The following is an 8082-nucleotide window of genomic DNA, read 5'->3' as shown; positions in this document are numbered from 1 at the left end:
TTCATTCTTTTATTAGTCTATTGAGGTAAGATCGCAAATGATACTAAAAAGTCTATAAATGATCAAGTTTTTAATAAAAAACTGTGATAGCCTAGTGGTTAGGACGTCCGCCTTCTAATTGGAGGTCGGGGGTTCAACCCCGAGACGCACCTCTAACTTTTCGGAGTTATGTGCGTTTTAAGTAATTAAAATATACCCATCACTTGCTTTAACGGTGAAAGAAAACATCGTGAGGAAACCTGCATGCTTGAGATTTCTCCATATTGTTCTTATAGGTGTGTGAAGTCTACCAATCCGCACTTGGCCAGCGTGGTAGACTATGGCCAAAACTCTTCTCACTGTGAGAGGAGACCCGTCCTCTGTAGTGAGCCGGCGATGGATTGATCATGATGATCACGATGAAATCATCAAGTAATGGGCACGGCATTTATTACCTAAATTTTTCTGCTGAAACATAGATCTTACGTAATTAGGTCTAAAAAAAAACAAGGCCTACCTAGGATGTATCGGGTTAGAAGAGCTATACACACTATAAATTATTATGACAAATTCTACGCTATTAATCTACTCTTAATTCTATTCTAATCAGTTCTTAAATCAAGCTCTCAAGTAAATAAAATAAAAAATACCTAGGTACCTACCGGAACTAATGTAAAACTGAAATACCAACCTATCTAAATATTCATTACAGATGAAAGCCATCTTATTGCTTAACTCCATTAAATTAATTCAGAGATTTTGGTAACTCGTGATTACCTATTTACTAAAGTTAAAATAAATTACCTACCAAACTTTTCTTAAAAATACTTTTTATATTAATAAAGCTTCCTGAAAAAACTGGAATTCTTATGCTCTTCAATCTTTGCTTTAATAATGAATTCCACTCTACTTAAGTATATTAAACTGAATTTAAGTAATTTTAACCAACAACTTAATGAAATAGCAAAGTAAAATTATTTTAATAAAAATTACCTGCATTCCTCGTAATAAGTAGGTCAAAAGTAATCATTTTATAAAAGTTTAATTTAAATTAGATACTTATAACGCCATCTATTGAGGGGAAACAAAAACGCTTGAAGTTTATGCAAAGCTCACTCGAAAGTTTTTAAAACTCCGCGCAGCTTTCAACATTCTAGTTTACATACTAGTTTATATGCTCAACGCTAGATGGCGTAAGACCAAGAAGTTAGGCAACTCACCAACAGATGGCTCTAACTCTTTGAATTTATTTTCGGATTTGTAAAATGCCATCCTTCGGGATATCCGTGAACCACCAGAATTTCGTTTTAGAACCAAATTGTAGTAAAAGTAGTATCAAATTGGTCGTATAAAGGAGTAAAGAGGGCGACCTTAGTGACCTTAGGACGCACATAATATGATTTTAGGCAGTTTTTCTTGAACTTTTTCTTTATTCCATTAATAGAAAATCAAAGAAGAATAAAAAAAATAAAAAAATACATTTTTGAAGGCGGATTCTAATGAGTCTTGCCGGCAAGAAACTCAGCAGTTATTTTCTTCATCTTCATCATCATCATCGTATCGCCGGTCCACTACCTACTGAAAATAGATCTCTCAGAACGGAAAGCCATAGTCCATCACGCTGGCCAAGTGGGGGATGGAAAACATAATCGTGAACTGTGACATTACTCGTATGGAGAACTCACTCAGGCATGCAGGTTTCCTCTCGATGTTTCAAGTAGTATTTAATTTCTTATCTCCCGGAATCGAACCCTCGACCTCCGGAATAGGAGGCCGATTTCGTAACACTTTTCCTGAGCTTATCATAAAAATATTTAATCATCTTAAATTCTTATTCCCGCTTTCTCGTGAAGGCAATTTGAAATTCCAAAATAATCGCAAATTCAAACGAGCACTAGGCACTATTGACTCCCAACATAGAATATTGATTGTACAAAAGGAGAATGCCGAAGCGTATTTTCGATTCAAAATTATTCGCTATCCGCCGACTCCTTTTGATGATTCCAAATATGTATGTAGACCACTGATATACGGAGCCAAAGATACAACATTGAACTGTTTTTACTTTTTGTCTTACGTTCCCATTATGTATAGAAAATCTGATCTTTCGAAACCCATGCATTAGCATGGATTATAGCTAAATGCGTAGTTATTATTATAAATTGTATTACGTTTTTGACAAAATTTGGTTCAGATATAGTTTGGATCCCGAAGATACATAAGTTATTTTTATCCCGGAAAATAAAATAGGTACCTACCACAAGATTTGTGAAAAGCTAAATCCACGCAAAGCACTCGATATTATCTCGAAATGAGAAAGATTAAGACCATAGACTACCACGCTGGCTAAGTGTGGATAGGCAGACTTCATACACCTTTGAGAACATTATAGGGAACTCTCAGGCACTGCAGGATCATTATTTAGCATCTATTTAATAGCGCACCGTGTCTTAGATTAATTCATTTCTTTTAAAATCGACTACAAAACAGTGGCGTCGATTTTGATGTATTTCTCTAAGCTTTTACAGTACCTATCTGCATCCTTTTCTTTGTGATATTGCTAAAAGGACTGAAAATGAATTTTAAATGAAATAAGACTCAAAAATGTTAGTTTCTTTCTTACAATAATTTAAATTAAAATTGGTTAGTAATTTTAGTCAAGTAGTTTGATAATTTTAAACTAAATTAAGTAAGTCTATCCTTTTCTTATAAGAACAAGATGCGAAAACCTACTCTAAAATTTTGTTGCTTCTTGTTAATCAGAATCAGAATCAGCCTCCCGATTGTGTAAGAAGAACGTATTCATCGTTATCGTAATCGACAACAAATTCTACCCTTTGATTGGTTGATTCGCTGTTTACATTTTTTCACAGCCAATCAAAGGGCAGAATTTGTTGACGATTACGATAACGATGAAATCGTAATTCTTACACAATTGGGGGACAGTGTCTACTTTCGTAACTGAAACTGCATCTACTTACCTATCTTTGGTTACATGTAATATCATTGGTTAAGTCAAAATCTCCAGTCACATTTTTACACTTTTATATTCCTAATATAGTATTCACCTCTCTGTCTATCTTATGGAGAATAATTTTGGATTGGGATACCCGTCTCGCTCCTATTGAGGTACGGAAATTCAAATTTGGCGTCCTAGCTCGCCTTTCCTGTGGATTTTGAAGTATAATGAGGCATAAAGGTTGTGCAATCAATAGAAAATGGTAGAAGGTGATTGTAGATGATGTTTTTTCAGAACTTTTATGCCGAAATAAAATGTTTTTAAGTAGCAACGTTTTTCTGACAAGTAATGTAAGTAGGTACCTATTTTTTCGTAAAACAGGGAAATATTATTATTATACAGATACTAGCTGATGCCCGCGACTTCGCCTGCGCGGATTTACATTTTTCAAAATCCCGCGGGAACTTTTTATCCCGGAAAATCAAAAATTTTCCGGGATAAAAAGTAGCCTATGTTTTCATGCAGTGTATAATCTATCTCCCTCTCTATATGATTAGGATTAGGATTAAAAAAAACTCATTCTCAACCCTTCTCAAACTGAGAGGAGACCCGTGCTCTGTAGTGAGTCGGCTTTGGGTTGGGTGATTTTTTTTTTATATAGTGAGCAAACGAGCAGGCGGGTCACCTGATGTTAAGTGATTACCGCCGCCCATGAACATTTGCAGCACCAGAGGAGCCGCCGATGCGTTGCCGGCTTTTAGGAATTTGTTGGCCCGCCCCTTGAATAACCCCATGTTATAATCTAGTGGGAACACCGCCGATGGGAGTTGTTTCCACAGTTTGCCACAGGTATCCCCTCTGTATGACATGTAAAATTTAAATGACTGTTATTATTTCTATTTTTTTTCTCTTGTTTTTGTATGACTTAATTAATTTACTTTCTAAATATTATATAAATTTAAAGATTTTGTAATTTATATGTACTTACATGTTTTTAAAAATTTAACTGTAATGTAATATTTAAATATTCATACACCAATATTCTAACGTAGAATGCATAAGGCTCGCCAACTAATTTTATAACCATGTTATGTCACCTGCATTCTTATGAATAAATTTATTATTTATTTATTTTGCACGTGCGTGAAAAGAAGGATCTGGCGCAGCGGACGGTCGAAGTGCACCAGACACCCAGATGGTGAGGGTGGAGGGTGATGCATTCATTAGACGCACATAGATCCGAAAAGTCAGAGGTTTATTAAAGGTCAGAGGGACGGCATATTAATTCCCAATACCTCGTTAATCGGTACATATATGTACAATAGGTATAGATAGATATAGGTATAAAGCTAGTAGGTATATTTTAGCGTTTAAACTACCGTGAGTGGTTTCCATTATAAATACTATCTGTCCCGGCTTTACTCACGTGTGTCGTCGACGTTAGCCCGACTAGTTTCGAACCCATTCGGGGTCCTTTTTCAAGGGAGTCCGTCCGCGCACGCGCCGCGGTTTAGACTGCGGGACGCACGTGCCGCTGCTCGTAGAGCTCGTTGTGAGGGTGGCTGGGGTGGGGGGGGAGACAGCTGCCGATCGTCTCCCGACAGTTCCTGCTGTTCTTCATCACTGGAACCGTCACCGAAATCCAGGCACGCGGAGCTAATGGTGTCCCGTCCCACGACTGATGCCCTTGTCTTAGCATCAAAAAGCGGTTTCCACGCTGAGGGTAGCATCCATCCATTGTCACGATTGAAATTCGGGTGGCGACTAATTTCGATCGCTTCCCGTATCTTGCGCGTAGGTAGGTAGTAGGTAGCTAGTATGGTATAAGCGGTAAGGGGTGTATAATGTATTATGTAAGCAGTTTATCGCCGGGCAACGAGGCTGGATCGCGTTAAGTCTCCAAGATTCGAACAATTGTGGAGATTCGCGCCGCGCACTCGTTTGTGCTACGTGCACAGTTTACCGATTGCCACTTCAATACTGACATTTATACAATACGACTTTTTTATCCATACTAATATTATAAATGCGAAAGTGTGTCTGTCTGTCTGTCTGCTAGCTTTTCACGGCCCAACGGTTTCACCGATTTTGATGAAATTTGGTACAGAGGTAGCTTACATCCCGGGGAAGGACATAGGCTACTTTTTGTCCCGGAAAATCAAAGAGTTCCCACGGGATTTTTAAAAACTTAAATCCACGCGGACGAAGTCGCGTGCATCTTCTAGTTATCCATAAGTTGATACTAAAAATGCGAAAATGTGTCTGTCTGTCTGTCTGCTAGCTTTTCACAGCTCAATAATTTAACCGTTTTTGATGCAATTTAGTAGGTACAGAGTTAGCTTACATCCCGGGGACGGACATAGGCTACTTTTGGCCCGAAAAATTAATGAGTTCCCACAGGATTTTTAAAAACCTAAATCCACGCGGAAGAAGTTACGTGCATTATGTAGTTTTTTTTTAAATTCAGATACAAGTTAGTACTTGACTGCAATCTCACCTGCTGATAAGTGATAATGCAGTCTAAGATGGTAGCAGGCTAACCTGGAAGGGGTATGGCAGTCTTTATTAAACCCATACCACGGTTGGAGAAACCGGGCACCGAGCCTAGCCTACAACAAAATCGCTGCTCCTGTGCAGTTCCTCTCAAGCTACCCTACGAAGCCGAGGTGGGTCACTAGAACTACTATATTATATAAATAAAAGGAAAAGGTGACTGACTGACTGACTGACTGACTGACTGACTGACTGACTGATCTATCAACGCACAGCTCAAACTACTGGACGGATCGGGCTGAAATTTGGTATGCAGATAGCTATTATGACGTAGGCATCCGCTAAGAAAGGATTTTTGAAAATACAACCCCTAAGGGTGTGAAATAGGGGGTTGAAATTTATTTAGTCCTCGCGGACGAAGTCGCGAGCATAAGCTAGTATTATATAAATTCAATAAGTCGTAACGACAAATCGTACAGTATACATACCTCGCAAGCACTCGAAGCTCCGCAAACTCACGTGACTGAAGTGTCGAGCGATTGTCCCGCAGTGTATCCCCACTCCCCACAAATACGGATTTACTTAAGTTCGCTTCTCCGGAGTCTGGCCGCTGGACCGCCCCTAATCGCATCACTTACTTATCAGGTGTTTATTGTTTCAGATCCGGTAAATCTTTTTTGTGTCCTTTTTTATTGGTTTGTTCTTCGAAATGAAATGAAATGAAATGAAATGAAATGAAATGAAATCATTTAATTTTGCTAAATGTGAGTAGTAAATGATCGTACATATATAGATGGTCCTTTCACATTTTGCCATTTATGTATGGCGTGCAAAATATGTGGTACTTACAATAAATATAGATTTAAGAAAATAACAAATAGAAATGACCACGACAGTAAAATTTTTAAAAACTTATAGTTACATTATCAAAACGTCATAATTCAAAGTAATAGTAATTTATGTCAAATCCCACAGTTATCCAAAAAATCCTTAACACTATAGAAACATTGGTTAATTAAATAGTCAAACAATTTTTTCTTAAATTTAGATATTGGTAGACTTTTAATGTTGTCAGATAGTTTATTATACAAAGTGACAGCCATACAATAAGAATTGCGGGAACATATCTCTAGTCTTCGCCATGGTATTTTTAATTTAAGTTTATGTCGGCGGCGTCCGTTATCAGGCTTCATATCAAATAAATGCACATGTTTCTTTACAAATAGACATGTTTCAAATATATATAAACATGGCAAGGGTAATATCTTTTTTTTTTTAAACAAAGGCTGACACGGAGCTATTATATCCGCGCCACACAATGATCTGATGCATTTTTTTTGTACTCTGAAAGCATTTACGATATCGACAGAGTTACCCCATAGTATTAGTCCATATCGCAGTATAGAAGCAACATAACCATGATAAGCAGTTGTAGCTGCTTCTTCAGAGACTGTATTTCGGAGTCGATATAATGCATATACAAACCTATTAAGTTTTTTACAAATTATTTGTATTTGTTCCTTCCAATTACAATATTTATCAATTGTAACCCCCAAAAAAGTTGCCGACGGCACCACTTTTATTTTTTCATTATTATAATTAATGTTAAGGTTAAGGGATGAGCTGTTATAGGTCTGAAATTCAATTATTTTGGTTTTTTTTAAGTTAACGCAAAGGTTATTTAGATCGAGCCAATGAATAATCTTATTTAGTGCAACGTTGATGTCTTGTTCAAGTTCATCTTTTAACTTACTTTCAATTATTAATGTAATGTCATCAGCAAAGAGAATTGTGTCATTTTCAACCGTGTCTGGCAAGTCATTTATATAGAGCAAAAACAGCAGAGGCCCCAAGATACTTCCCTGGGGGACTCCCGATTTGACCTCTTTGTATAACGATCTATGAATAGATTTATGTTTATTTAGTATGGTCGTAATTTCAACACATTGTTGTCGTCTATGGAGATAGCTCTTTAGCCAGTCGTAGCCAGCACCTCGTATACCATATTTATAAAGTTTTTCAAGAAGAATCTCATGGCTGACACAGTCAAAAGCTTTGGACATATCCAGTAGTATAGCAGCAACTGCTCTTTTTTTGTTGAATGCACTATTTATCTTTTTAATTAAATCAAAGCATGCTAATGTAGTTGAGCAATTTTTTTGGAATCCGTACTGGTTTGCTTTTAGAATCTTGTTTTTATCAATGAAGTCGTTTATTTTGTCAAGCATTACTTTTTCGAGAATTTTTGAAATAATTGGTATAAGAGTTATAGGTCGGTAATTATTCATCTCATTTTTTGCATCCTTTTTATGTATCGGTTTAACAATAGAATACTTTAATTTTTCAGGAAAAGTACCATCTTGAAAAGATAGATTTATTATGTGGCATAATGGCCCTGTTATTGTTGGTGCACAAGTTTTTAAAATCTTCGTTGTAATGCTATCATAACCTGTAGAGTTTGTATTTTTAAGGTTCTTTATCACTTTATACAGGTCATATTCAATAATGGGTGTTAAGAACAAAGTATTAGTGTTAAGTGGTATACTTTTTAAAGAGTTGTAAATATTTGTGGCTTGTTTAAACTTTGTTATGTTAATAAAGTAATCGTTAAATTTCTCTGCAATGGTATGTGGATCATTATGTACAACAGA

Source organism: Maniola hyperantus, chromosome 5, assembly GCF_902806685.2.
Source record: "Maniola hyperantus chromosome 5, iAphHyp1.2, whole genome shotgun sequence".
NCBI classification, from domain to species: domain Eukaryota; kingdom Metazoa; phylum Arthropoda; class Insecta; order Lepidoptera; family Nymphalidae; genus Maniola; species Maniola hyperantus.
Note: the sequence above shows the minus strand (reverse complement) of the source record.